Raw genomic sequence first — 15,232 nt, 5'->3', positions numbered from 1 at the left:
TGGCCACATGACAAAGTTCTTGGGTAGCAGAGTGACACATTTCTAATAGAGGCATGTGACACTCTTCTGGGGTAGCCATGTGGTATAATACTTGGGTGGCAATGTGACACAGGTCTCTGTTGGCTATTGGATACAATGCTGGGGTAGTAGTGTGACATCATTCTGGAGTGGCCAGAACATGGAAGTGTTCCTGGGATGGCCACATGACAGTTATTGGATGGCTCTGAGACAAAAGATGACCATGTGAAACATTTCTGGTCTATGAAGCCTACAGGAAGTCTGCTGGAGAACTTTCTAGAAAGATTCTCCCTCTATATGAAGAGAAATATGGAAAAAGACCTTTCTCATCCCTGGGACTTCTCCTTTCTTTTCTTACCATAGAATAGATTTACATAAGGTTAAGGAAATTCAATATTTAATATATTCTCAATAATTCATACTTTGTTTTTTCATAATAAAAGTTTTCTCCAAGTTAGATAGAGACCCCAAACTCCCTCACACTTTTCCAAGTATTTTGTACAGATAATACAATCATGCTTGTGTGGGGGGGTGGGTATGTGTGTGTGTGTGTGTGTGATAGGATATGAACAAGGTTAGGAAGCACACAGAGAAAGCAGTTACCAATCAAGACCTGTCTTCCTCTATTTTCCAACTGCATCAACACAAAAGGAGACTTTCACTAAAGATGGATTTGAGTAGAATCCTGCTTCACTCCAAACCTCTCCATTTCAAGCTCTAGAACCACAAGTGCAGCCTGAGAGAAGAAGATAGTGTGAGTAGGGGTAAAGTTTGAACTGAATAGGGGATTACAAGTTAAAAAGAATGTGTTTGGCTCTGAATAACTGAAATGAGACTTGATAAAATAAATGAGATTTTATTGAGTCAAACTGAGATCCCAGTCATGCCACAGAGTACCAAGGAGAAAACAAAGTACCATCGAATGTAGACAGTACCAACTATTGGAACAAACAAAAGCTGTTCATGTTCATACCCCTGATAAATTGAGACTAGAGTAAACCAGTCAAATAGATTTAAAGTACCTCACAAATTTCACTCAAATTTATTTTGGAAATTCACACTAGACACATTCTTTCAAACATTTTAGATAACATAAATCAAAACAAGCAGCCTATGAATATATGGGTTTAATCCCATCTTTCTTCCCCTCCCCTTCTCTCCCAAACAAAGTTATGTACAAAATAACAAAACCAGTCTTGCTCCTGCCTTTTTTGCAGGAGTACAAAACAAATTTTGCTTCCCATTTTGAGGGCATGATTTCAGGACCCAGTAATTTTACACGCAGCTAAGATGAATGTCAAACAAAGAGGCAGTAGAAACATTTCCATAAATTGGGTGTGGGGATCAAAATGTATTATTCATGAAACATTCTTGAAAACTTGTTTTAAAAACTATTCCAACAGACCAAGCTATATATTAATATTAAAAGCTGCAGAATGATGAAGTCATAAAGACTGCTGATGAGTGAAAATGCTATTGAATACAGGTTAATTTCTAAATAATCATAATACATTTGAATATTTTTTAATTTAAAGAATTACATGTTAAAAATTGTTTCTCGTTCACCTATTGATGTTCATTTGGGTTGTTTCTACTTCTTGGCTATTATAAATACAGCTGCCATAAACATTTTTGTACATTTTGTGAACATATGCTTTCATTTCTCTTGGGCACATACCTAGGGTGAGAAGGGTTGGATCATGTGAGATGTGTACGTTTATGTTTTTACAAAACTGCCAAACTTTTTTCTGAAGTCATTCTTCCATTTTACTTTACCAAAAGTAGTGTGTAAGAATTCCAGTTGCTTCACATGCTCACAAAACCAAGTGTAGTCATCTTTTTTTTTTTAATTTTCAGTCATTCTACTAGGTATGTAGTGATAGCTTTATCATTGTGGTTTTAATTTGCATTTCCCTGATGAATAATGATGATGAACTCCTTTCAAAATACTTATCTGACATCTGTTTTTCCTCTGTTGTAAAGTGTCTATTCAAATCTTTTGAACATTTTATGAGTTTAATTTTATTATTGTGCTGTAAGAATTTTTAATGTTCAAGAAACAAATTCAGGACATCGGGGTGGCTCAGTCAGTTAAGCATCTGCCTTCAGTTCAGGTCATGATCCCAGAGTCCTGGGATAGAGTTCTGCATCAGGCTCCCTGCTAAGGGCGGGGGGGGGGGGGGGTCTGCATCTTTCTCTGCTTCTCCTTCTGGCTTGTGCTCTCTCTCTTGCTCTCACTCTCTATCTCAAAATAAATAAAATCTTTAAAAAGGAAAAAAAAGAAACAAATTCATGGCCAGATACATATTCTACAAATGTTCTTCCCAATCTATGTCTTCCTTTTCATTCTCTATACAGTGTCTTTTGAAGGGAAAAATTTATTCATTTTGACAAAGCTTTATTCATTATATTTTTCTTTTTATATTTCTTTGTCTGGTTCGTTGTTTTGAAAAAAAAAATCTTTTTCTAAACAAAGGTTATGATTGTTTTCTCCTGGTAAACTTATAGTTTTATCTCTTACATTCAGGTCTATGATCCATTTGAAGTTAATGTTTGCATAGCATATAAGGAAAATAAAAAGCTTCCTTTTTTTCTAAAAGACTATCCAAATATAACACCTTTGTAGAAAAGTTTCTTTTCCCCTCTTAGCAGTTCAATAAAAATCAATTTGTGATATATGTGAGCCCATTTCTGAACTCTCTGTTCTACCCAATTCATCTGTTTTTATCTCTCTTTTTGTTAATACGATACTATCTTGATTATCATTGCTTTATAGTAAGTCCTGAAATTGGGTAGTGGAAATCCTCCAATTTGTTTCTTCTTTGTTAAGGTTGTTTTAGCTCTTATAGATCCTTTCCATTTTTATATGAATATTATAAATCAGCTTGTTACAAAACAAAAGCCTGCTGGGAATTTGATTGGTATTACATTGAGTTTATATATCCAATGGGGAAAATTGTCATCTTAACAACATTGAGTTTTATGATCCATGAATGGATATATCTTTTCAGTTATTTAGGTTTTTAAGTATCTCTCTGCAGTGTTTTGAAGTTGTAGTGTAGATATATATCTTCTGTCAAATTTATACCTAAAACTTTTATATATTTAGTACTGTTATAAATGGGACTTTTTAAATTTTAACTTGTGATTGTTTGTTGCTAATATATAGAAATGATATTGAACTTGCATATTGATCTCTTATCCTGCAACCTTACGAATCTCATTTATTACAACTTATTAGTTCTAGCAGAGTTTTTGGTCAGTTATGTCAGATATTCACACAGATAGTCATGGTATCGGCAAATATAAACAATTTCAGTTTTACCTTTCTGATTTAGATGCTTTTTAATTCTTACTCCTGCCTTACAGCATTTGATAGAATCTCCAGCACAATGGTGAATAGTAGTGGTGACAGCAGATATACTCAAGTTTCTAGAAAAGCTTGTGTAAAATTGGTGTCACAGAAATCATCAGAAAACTATGTTGTTTGCCAAAGATTGGGAATACAGTCTTCCCCACTGCCTTACACTCATTCTTCAACTGTGCCATTTCTTTTTCAAGGTTCTAGCAATATTAGCCCCATTTAGTGACCTGGCCCTTACAGACAAGGGTCAAGGCAGAGAACAATGTATGCATTCCCAAAATCTTACTGAATATATAAAAACGAATCCCTCATTATGCCCTGTTGGTCAATGGTAAGCCTCTAAGAGCTTGTCTCATGTTCCTAGCTATAGGCTTCAACAGTCAATTTCCATCCAACGGGAAAGCTGCTATTCAACACTTTATATTATCTTGTAATATCAGCATGCACTGGTTTTCTTTCCTTTACCACAGGAAATTTTGTGTTTTCATATTACCACAGGAAGTAGAACCAATGTTCTATTCCAATTATTTTTTTTTCCTTTTCAGGAATAACTAAATTACTAAAGCTAAATCTCTAACTTCTCTCATTCATGTATTCAAACATCCAATCAACACATATTTACTAAGTAGTACAAGGAACCATTCCAGGCATAGAGATTACAGTAGTAAAATATATATATATACACACACACACACACACACACACATCATCTATTTTATTATCTTAAAAAAAAAAACAGAAGGAATTACAATTTCAATAAGATATGATATACTAGGATGGATAGTGACACCTGGGAACAGTAAATCCAGACGGTCCAAATTAGGTTAGTGAGTCAAAAACAGTATTAGCATTAGTCAGGTAAAAAGGTATCGAAAGTTCCAGAGAGAGGAAGAAGAGTGCTAAAAGACCTTGGAGGTAAAAAGGAATTGAATGTAACATGTTGGAGAAATTACATAAATTCATATTGGGTCTACTGGAGAAGACAAGGGCAGAACAATGGCTAGGTCACTCAGGGTCAGCTTAGGCAGCTTACACACTATAGATAATATCTCAAAGACAATAGAAGGACAACAAAGCTTCTAAGAATGGAGATGATACAATTATGTTTAGCAGGTTTAATGACAGAATTTGGCTATAATGTGGAGATTAGGCTAGAGGATAGAAAGATTTACATCAGGAAATCTATTAAGAAATGTTCGTATGACCCAGACTTGAATAGATAAAAGTCCAGATTAGTTAAGTTAGTGGTAGTGGACATAAGCAAACGTGGACAAACCTGAGACATGGTTAGCAGGAAGTTTAAAAAGGATGTAGATTGTGAAATTCAATGTTGAAGTCTTTGGGCAGGATGATTACAGAGATGTTAAAGAAAACTTGGTTTCTGTTTCTAGCAATATTTAGATATGAATTACAGAAGGAAAACTGATTCAGAATTTAGAGATTCAATGGGAAAGCCAAAAGCAAATAAATGTCCAGTGGTCAGTTGCCTATATGGCCTTGAAATGCAAAAGATGTCAAAGCTAAAATGTATATTTGAAAGCTATCATGTTTAATTTTAAGATTTCACCTGATATTACTTTTCTGTATTTGTTATTTTTTCTTCCTTTTAAATGATCTTTTTTTAAAATTTGAGCTCCATGTTCCTCAGAAAGTTAAAAATAGAACTACCCTATAATCCAGCAATTGCACAACTAGGTACCTACCCAAAGAATACAAAAATACTAATTCAGAGGAATGCATGAACCTAAATGTTTATAGCAGCATTATCAACAATAGCCAAATTATAGAAAGAGCCCAAGTGTCCATTAACTGATGATAAAGAAGAGGTGGTTTATATACACAATAGAATATTATTCAGCCATAAAAAAGAATGAAATTGGGGTGTTTGTGTGGCTCAGGCAGTTGAGCATCTGACTGTTGATTTTGATTTAGGTCATGGTCTCAAGTGTCCTGGGATCAAGCCGCTCATCAGATTCCACACTCAGCCTGGAGTCTGCTCTCCCTCTCTCTCTGCCCATCCTCCAACTATAAATAAATAAATAAATAAATAAATAAAATCTTTTAAAAAATGAAGTCTTATAATTTGAAATGACATGGATGAAGCTACAGAGTATAAGGTTAAGTGAAATAAGTCACTCAGAGAAAGACAAATCTCATATGATTTCACTCATATGTGGAATTTAAGAAGCAAAACAAATGAGAAAAGGGAAAAAAAGAGAGCAAGGCAAGCCAAGAAACAGACTCTTAACTATAGAGAACAAATTGATGGTTAACAGAAGAGGAATTGGTGGGGGATGGGTGAAATGGATAATGAAGATTAAGCAGTGCACTTGGGATGAGCAGCGGGTGATATATAGAAGTGTTGAACCACTATTTTGTACAGCAGAAACTAATACAATACAGTAGATTAACTAACTGGAATTTGGATAAAAAAAAAACTAAGTAAATAAGTAAATTTGAATTCCATATCATTGACTTAGTTTTCTGGTACAGATTTTTTTTTAAAGATTTGTTTATTTACTTTCAGCAGGGAGGGTCAAAAGGAGAAGGAGAGAGAAACTTTTAGCAGACTCCCTGCCAAGCATAGAGCCCAACATAGGGCTTGATCCCAGGACCCCAAGATCATGACCTGAGCTGATTCCAAGAGCAAGAGGCTTAACCAACTGAGCCATTCACTGGTATGGAAGTTTTATTAAACAGGCAATGCATCTTTACTAAATTTCCCTTTCATTTATCTCCATGCCCTCTTTTTTGGTATGTCCTTGCTATCTACGTAGCTACACAGTCTACATTACATAGCTTTGATTGCAGCGAGGCTGTCAGTTTCCAAATTCGCTTTGGGTTTCTATAGTAAAACATTTTTCAAAAATATGTTCATTCATTTTCTATTGAGGTTGTTTTTGTTTCAGTGTAATATAATCTTTTTTTTTTTAGGAGCCCTGAGTTATTTGCCCTCTCACTCATTCTCAACCAAAAAGATTCTCTTATTTTTAATTTTCACCAAATTTGATCCTGGAAAAAATAACATAGTGTATGTAGCTTTGGGAGGACATGTAAGAAATATGATAGAGAAAGGGAAAAGATATAGAAAAGAGAGGTCATTAATAAAGTCTACACTGTCAAACCAGCCACAGCTGTGAATAAATCTATGGGATAACTCTAGGAACCAGTGCACGATTCACCCAGAGGATTACTCCACCTGTGCATCCAAGGAGGTCTGAATGACATTGGTGGGCTGCTATCACACTTTAGGGTAGACTTCCCTTCCACAGCTTGGGTGAAATCTTCCAGGTAAAGAAATGTACATTTTGGCAGTTGGAGACACGTCAAGGTCACTGAAGTGTTAAATCCTGGGGAACGTGACACAGAGTTTCTGCTACAAGTCATTTTTTTGCCCCCAAAGTGCATGGGGTATGGATATCTCTTTGTTCTTTTTACCTCTTGTTCTGTTTCATCCCCAAGTGGATGTACTACAGTACAATTCTGATGAGACCCACTGGAAACATCAGACTCCACAAATAAAGTCTCAGTATGTTCTAAACTGAAGTTCATGTCTTCCCCCGCCCATCAAAGTCATGTGTTGAAACCCTAACCTCTAAGGAGGCTATATTTGTAGATAGGGTTTTTAAGGAAGTGATTAAGGTTAAAGGCAATCATAAGGGTGGGGCCCTGATCCAACAGGATTAGTTTCATTATGAGAAGAGGCACCAGGGATCCCAGGCTCACTTTTTCTCCCTCCTTCTCTCTTTCTCTTCCTTTCTCTCTCCATCTCTTTTCCTCCCTTTCCTTCTCTCCATCTCTCTTCCTCCCTCTCTCTCTCTTCTTACTTCCCTTTCTCCCTTCCTGTAAACACATGAAAAAGAGATCATGTGATCACACAGTTAAGATGGCAGCCTTCTTCAAGCCAAGCCAAGAGACCTCAGAAAGACAGCTACTTGTCAGCACCTTGATCTTAGATTTTCCAGCTTCCAGAAGTATGAAAACTAAATTTCTGTTGTTTAAGCCACCCAGACAGTGATATTTTTTTATGGCAGAACAAGCAGACTAACACACCTCCATAAGACTGCTCTTGACGTCAGACGCCAGACATATTTCAGGAGTCCCTTGGCTACCTGCATTTCTAACTGGCTATAAATTCAAGGGTTTCTATAACCCCCTCAGGTTCAGTAATTCACTAAAATGACTTACAGAGCTCAGTCAAGTGTTACACTTATGACTGCAGTTTTAATATAAAAGATACACATAGGACAATGTCTGGAAAGGAGGGCAGAGCTTCCCTACACTTAATTGTGGAGTTAGAGCATGTAACCCTCCTGGACAATCAGTGAGTTTTCCACTAAGCTTCAGTGTCCCGAGTGCTGCTTATCAGGGTTTCCTTATGTAGACATGACCGATGGACTCCTCCATGTGACAGAACAACCCTCTGTCCCTCTCTGGAGGTTGAGAAGTTGACTGATACCATGTGGCTCAAAGTTCCAACCGTCTCATCACATGGTTGGTCTTTCTGGTTTAGCATACACCCCATGATGAGTCACTCATTAGCAAAAGTATGAAGGCCTATTATGAATAAAAAAGAGCTCCTACACTCAAGAAATTACAAGGATTTAGTGTCCCTTCCAGAAACCAGGAACAAAGACCACACAAATTCTTTATTATACCACCTTTCCATAGAGTGACAATTAAATCTCCTTTGATCATTACTGGAGGGACAGTTGTGATTACCACTAATTTCTCATTTTTAGTGGGTCTTCATTCAGTGTATTTTCATACTAGGAATCTTTCTGTGTCTACCAATAGTATACATTCAAACAGTTTTCTTTTCTGTAGAAGAGAATGAAAAGACAAACTACAGACTGATGAGAAAATATTTGCACAAGACACATCTGATAAAGAACTTGTATTTAAAATACACTTTTAAATCTCAACAATAAGAAAACAAACAACATGATTAACAAATGGACCAAACATCTAAATAAATACCTCACCAAAGAAGATATGCAGGTGGCAAATGAGCATATGAAAAGATGCCCCCCACCATGTGTCAGCAGAGAAATGCAAATTAAAATGGGATACCATTATACACCTAGGAGAATGGCCAAGATCCAAAACAATGACAGTAAAGTTTGGTGAGGATGTGGAGCAAAACAAAGCACTCATTCATTGCTGATGGGAATGTGAAATGGCACAGCCACATTAAAAAGTTGTTTGACAGTTTCTTAGAAAACTAAACACACTCTTACTGTATGATCCAGCATTACTGCTCTTTGGTATTCACCCAGAGAAGTTGAAAACTTATGACTACACAAAACCTGCACACAGATATTTATAGCACCTTCATTCATAGTTGCCAGAATTTGGAAGCAACCAAAATGTTCTCCAATGGATGAGTGGATAAATAAATCGTGGTGCCTCTGGACAGTGGAGTACTATTAACTCTAAAAAGAAATGAAATATCAAACTGAGAAAAGACATGGAAGAAGCTTAAATGCATGTTACAAAGTGAAAAAAAAACTAATCCCAAAAGTCTGCATATGGTATGATTCCAACTATATGACTTAGGAAATGCAAAACTATGGTGAGAGGGGGAAAAATCAGTGATTACTGGGGTGAGAAGGGAAGGAGGGCTGAATAGCTGGGGCACAGAGAAGTTTAAAGGCAATAAAAATACTTTGTATGAAACTACAATAATGAATACTTGTCATTATACATTTGTCCAAACTCATAAATTATACAACAAGAAGGAACCCCAACCTAAACCATGGACTTTGGGTGACAATGATATATGGATGGAGGTTCATCAGTTAGAACACATGCATGTGGTGTTGATAACAGAAGAGAGTAAGCAAGTGAGGGCAGGGAATATATGGGAAATCTCCATATTGTCTACATAATTTTGTTGTAAACTTAAAACTACAGTTAAAAATAAAGTCTATAAAGAATTTAAAAAAAGGAAAAACAACTTATATCTCCAGACTACCTTACCTCTTCTAGGACTCTTGTTTTCAAAAGCTTTAGAATAAATACAGAAATATTAAGAAGGAAGAGCTCCTTTGCAGGAGCTGGCAGAGCTCCTTGCTTTCAGGATGGACATGGACCCAGGTTACTGAATGAAAGGTAAACCACTTTTGTGTTTTGTGAAGCATGTGTCCTGCTATTGTCTTTCAATAAGGTGGACTATTTTATTCCATGATTTTTCCTCCATCCTGATGAATTGCCTTTATTTTTCATAGAAATTTTTTCCAAGATTCTGACAATAGGTTGTTAGTCCTTTGAAGGCTCAAAGCAAAACCATCTTCTATTCGTATTTCACATTATGATTTCACAACATCTAATCCTGTATCATCCAACTTCTTATATCTTTTAATTATTAATATGTTCTGGCTAGTCTTTCACTGAAAAGTAGATATGGCAACATTGGCTGATAGAGCTTTATCACATAGACATTCTTCTCATGCAGACTATGCTGGGAATTCAGGTAAACTAAACCTAGATATGAGGGAGATGTGGACTTCTTTCCCACAAAGCTTTAAGGTCATATTTGACATCAGCTCTTTCATGCCCATATATTTTCTTTGCTTACTTTCATTTTGTTTTGTTTCATTGGAAATCACAATTTAATACTGCATCCATACATCAGTACCTGGGCTCATGTATAAAATATAACCACATACAAACCCTACATCAACCTAATATTCTTTCAAAATCTAATACTTCCCTATAACTATCCTTGGAATGATCTGACAACAGGTGCTGTATTCTATTTAGATTAACCCTCTATAATGTCTCCAATTTTATATTCCAGCAGGATTAATTTGCAGCTAAGCATTAAATATTTTATCAGGTTATATAAAACGTAATCCATTGGGTTTAAAAATGAGCCATTATTTCAAACTATTGCCATAAACTGTCTGTACCTTATTTTCAGACCATCAAGAGAAAATTTTATGCACGAAACTGATTTAAACAACATCTGCTTCAGTCACTATTATGATCTTCTCAGAGACAACTGAAAGGATAATCATTTTTGTCTGGTGAGAATAGTGTTCTGTTCTAAATGGGTTAAGTACCTGTGATGGCAGAACACAGGAGAAAGTCATAATGTGAAATATGAATAGAAGATAGTTTTGCTTTGAGCCTGACAACCTTATTTCACAAAAATAACAAATTGGTCCACACAGAAATTTTCTCTGACAAGTTGTGAACAGGTCAACCAAATATGAGTCTTTGAGTCAGTTCCTGGGCTACCAGACATTAGAAATTCTCTGCTTTCATTTTCTCAATCCATAATGATACTCATCCCCAAACAGTAGGCTCCATGAAGGGAGGTACACGTTATTCTGATTCTCTGTTTTATACCTAGATTTTAGCATAGTAACCAGCATGTACTTGGTCCTTAACCAATAGATGCTAAATCTTCCATTCATTCATTCAACAAACATTGACTCCAATGTAGTGAGAGAGAGCAGGGCAAAAGAGGAAAGACAAAAGTAAGCCATCAGGATGATCTTCCATAATGGAACTAGGTCTTGACTACCATAGGAGTGCTGAGAAATGAACCACTGCTTCTACCTAAAAGAACGGGAAAACATACCCAAAGAAGATAAGAACTTGATTCTAAAGAATAACCAAAATTTACCAGTTAGGAAAGAATGAGAAGCAGGATATAAAAGGCCAAACAACAGCACACTCAATGATCCTAGTAAGGAGTTTCTCACTCTCAGGCATCTCTGGAAGTTCCTTGTGCAGCATAGTGTATGTGGGAAAAATGACAGATCATTCCAATAAGGTGACCCTAGCTAGGCCACTAAGACATTACAATTTAGAATGGGAATATCTGTGAAAATGCAGTGAATATTGAACAACCATGACCTTCTGAACCCACTGGACCTGTAGCTTGTCCCACTCACCTTTGTTGGCCACTCGCTCAGTGGCCCCTTCTTGCCTGAAGAACATGCACAGGTTTCAGGTGACCCAGGTGACTTACAGAACAATTGTTCTTCTGCTCAGGGTCAGTACTCCCTGCTGACAATTAGACTAACTGGGGACAAATCTGAACACAGATGTGTTGTTACTGCTAAGGGAGAAAAAGAACTGCAAGAATCTAGCATTATCAATGCCATGGGCTGAAATAATATATCTCCCGAGGATGTTGAATGCTGTATATCAACTGTCCCCCAAGGATGCTTGGTACTGTCCATGAACTGGATTCTAGGGGTGCTGGACAAAAAGAAAACTACATAAGGGAGAATTTATGTGATGGAGGCACTCACTAGGGATAACACCTTGGAGAGGACCTCAGGAGAAAGTGTAAGGGTACTACAAAGATAACACTAGGCAGTAATCATCACTTTTTCCAAACTTCTAAATAAAGTAGAAATTCCAGAATTGCTATGGCAGTTCATGGAGCAAGGCATCCAAAGGCTCAGAAAAATGGCATACTCAATTGGAAAACCTACCAGATACCTCTATTTTTTAAAAGATCCTGAAGGACAGCAGGACATGCAAGGAATGTGCTGGTGAGACAGGCACCAGCATCCCTGAGAAGCTCACGGTGGTTGTTATGTTTAGGCCAACAGTTATGTTAGGGATGCTGGTATAGGACAGGATTATCTAAAATCAAGGACGGTCATAGGACCTGGAAAAATAGAGGCCAGCAATGGCATTTAACAATCAGAAGCAATAGACTAGAATAGAAAGGTCGGAGTGACCACCAGGAGCACTAACACACAAAAGTACTGTTGTGATGGTGAATGGACCGCAGTGACCATAGAGGCAAGATGTATGGACACTCAATAGGGAGTTGCTCAATTTATATAATCAAAAAAGATCCAGATGGATGATCATGATGCTGAAAACAATTACTGGAAGGAAGAGTCATATTCCCTTGCCCAGCTTTTATGTATGGCCCTTTCCCAGACCCTGAACCCAAATGAGGGAGAAGCTATGTCCCTCTTGACAAAAGGACACCACAGAGACACCTGAGCAAGCATATTAATAGTTCTCCTATTTTTGCCATCAACTGGACCTACAGCTATTTATTTGGGAAACCATGCTCTAGGGAAAAAAAAAAAAAAAAAAAAAGCAAAATTGATGAACACAGAGTCCAAACTGACATTAATACTTAGAGATATAAAATAGTACCATGGACTCCTTTTAGACGAGTGGACAATGGAAGTCTATAGTAAACGGAGCCCTTGTTACTAGTAAATGGATGTGGCTCATAATCGGTTCACGGGATCCACAGACAACGCCTGATGGTCATATCCCTGCTTCCTAATTGTGTAATTGGAGTGCTTGATTTAGCTAGCAAAACTATCACATTGAGCAAAAACTATAGCAAGAGAGCTATTGTAATGAGGGAAGCCAAAATACAAGTCACAGTCCCTTTACCTCTCCCCCAGGCAAGATGGTAACTGGAAAATACTACCATACATGTGGGGAATGGCAGAGATTATTGGCACCCTCAAAACCTTAAAAGCAGGAGTGATGTTCAGCATGGAGGCTGTTGGTTACACTGGAAAAGGCCCTTTCAAAGGAATCATGAAAGTAAAACAGAGTGAGCATAAGCAACTTCTTGTAGGAGATTTGCTATAATAGCAAGCAGGAAAATGGCTTTAAATGTGTAGTGGAAGGGAAAAGAAAAGAAAAAGATCAGTCTCCAACTTGTTGGATTAAATGTTTAACACCATTAACCAAGATTAAAGATAGATATGGAATAATGGTTTTTAGATTTGGAAGTGGAAACTGATGGTTTACTTTGGAACCTAGTAGGCTTGAATACAGAATTACTTAACTCAGGCAATCCAGAGTCAAGGACTATTGATCTCTAAATGGGGTTAATAGCTCAAGGGCTAAGACAAGTATGAGAGAGAGCAGGCTTTCCTGCAGCAGACAGTGGGGTCCAGAGGAATTAAGGAATGGGAAAAATAATATCAGTATCTTGGGCCAAGCATGTTTGGGGGAAAAAGAGAATTCCAGAAGGCTGAACAAGAAGAAATAGAGCAAATTGGACTCAGAAACAAGGTAAGAAACCCACATTGATTTGGGAGTCAGAGCAGTGATTATCTCTTTCAAAGTGGTCCCCAGAAAGGTCAGGGGCTAGACCATAGGAAGGATGAAAAGTTGTTAAGGGCAGAGACTTGGGAAAATATGATCACTTAGTGGTACACAAAAAACTTTATTATCTTTACTTCCTATCAGCTTTTCATTCTTCTATTCTTATTAATTTTGGTCTGTTTAAAGTCCGACTTCGCCCTTGGGTTTTTCCATCAGTCTGGTGAACCCCACAGAGATGAGATTATGGTTAGAATTAGAAACAGACTGCAGACACCTTGGCATCTAGAGACAATTCGAGTGAGGAGTGCCTGTTACCCACCTTATTTGAGACTCACAGAGAATTTAGAATGTGCACAGATGTTCAGAAATATGACAGGTTCCATATTGAGTATAATGACTAAATGGAGATGTAGACTTAAAACTCAAAAGATGCGTTCAATAGAAGTAAAAGTTACTAATTCCTGAGTATTTCCTATTTTGCCCTTCCTCCCTTCTTTTCTTTTGTGCTTGCTCAGATTCTCCTTTGGGTAAAGAAGCTAGATAATGAGCAAAGCCCAGAAAAGAACTGAATCAGAGAACTGAAGTTAATCTACATCATAATGAACTTGGAGAGTAAAATAGGAAAATGAGGTGGGCTGAACGGTGAGACAAATTTTGAAGGTTTAGAGTCAAGAGTGGAAAATGCAGCTTCAGGGAGCAAGTGCTATCTGCTCCAGGATCCCCAAAGTTGCAAAACCGAGACAATAGTTTAACCTGTGTTGTGTATAGGCAACACTCTCAGCTTATGCATTTATTAAGAGGCTATTTAAGTAATTAAATAATTTTAATTTTCTTAGAGCTAATTGACAACATTTTTTTTTATAATTTTTTTTATTTTTTATATACATATATTTTTATCCCCAGGGGTACAGGTCTGTGAATCACCAGGTTTACACACTTCACAGCACTCACCAAATCACATGCCCTCCCCAATGTCCATAATCCCAACCCCTTCTCCCAAACCCCCTCCCCTCGGCAACCCTCAGTTTGTTTTGTGAGATTAAGAGTCACTTATGGTTTCTCTCCCTCCCAATCCCATCTTGTTTCATTTATTCTTCTTCTACCCACTTAAGCCACAACATTTTTAAAAATGTCAACAACTTTGCTAAACAAGTCTACATGAGATCTTTATTTTATTCTATTTTTATTTTAATGAATACATACTAAATGTTTGCATAAATATATACTGGATTTTTTGTATGATCATCTTATGTTAGGTGCTATTCATGTGATTTTCGTGTTCCTTTTCTTCTCGTTTAACCACTGAAGAGTGAGCTAATAAAGGAAGAACAAAAATAAATACGTAAATAAAACAGAACTGAGGGCACCTGGGTGGCTCAGTGGGTTAAGCCTCTGCCTTCGGCTCAGGGTCCTGGGATCAAGCCTCACATCAGGGTCTCTGCTCAAGGGGGAGCCTGCTTCTCACCCCCCTGCCCAACTCTCTGCCTACTTGTGATCTCTGTCAAGTAAATAAATAAAATCTTAAAAAAAAAGAAGAACTTGACATCATATTTAATGTTGCATTTGTACCAGGTGTAGTACAAATGCAATTACAATGCCCTAAACAAATAGAAGTTTTGTACTAGTTTGAAAAGAGAAAACTGGATAAAAAAATGAATTATCACACCTTCAACAATAGAATGGCATCCCAATTAAAGGGTTCATGTCTTACCATCTTTACCATATCTCTCTTTCAAGTAGGGATACAACAGTGCCATCGAAACAATATACCACATTAATGGTGCTAATTTTAAA

Source organism: Mustela lutreola, chromosome 1 (assembly GCF_030435805.1).
Source record: "Mustela lutreola isolate mMusLut2 chromosome 1, mMusLut2.pri, whole genome shotgun sequence".
Classification (NCBI taxonomy): Eukaryota; Metazoa; Chordata; class Mammalia; order Carnivora; family Mustelidae; genus Mustela; species Mustela lutreola.
The sequence above is the reverse complement of the archived record's forward strand: the minus strand, read 5'-3'. Positions refer to the sequence as shown.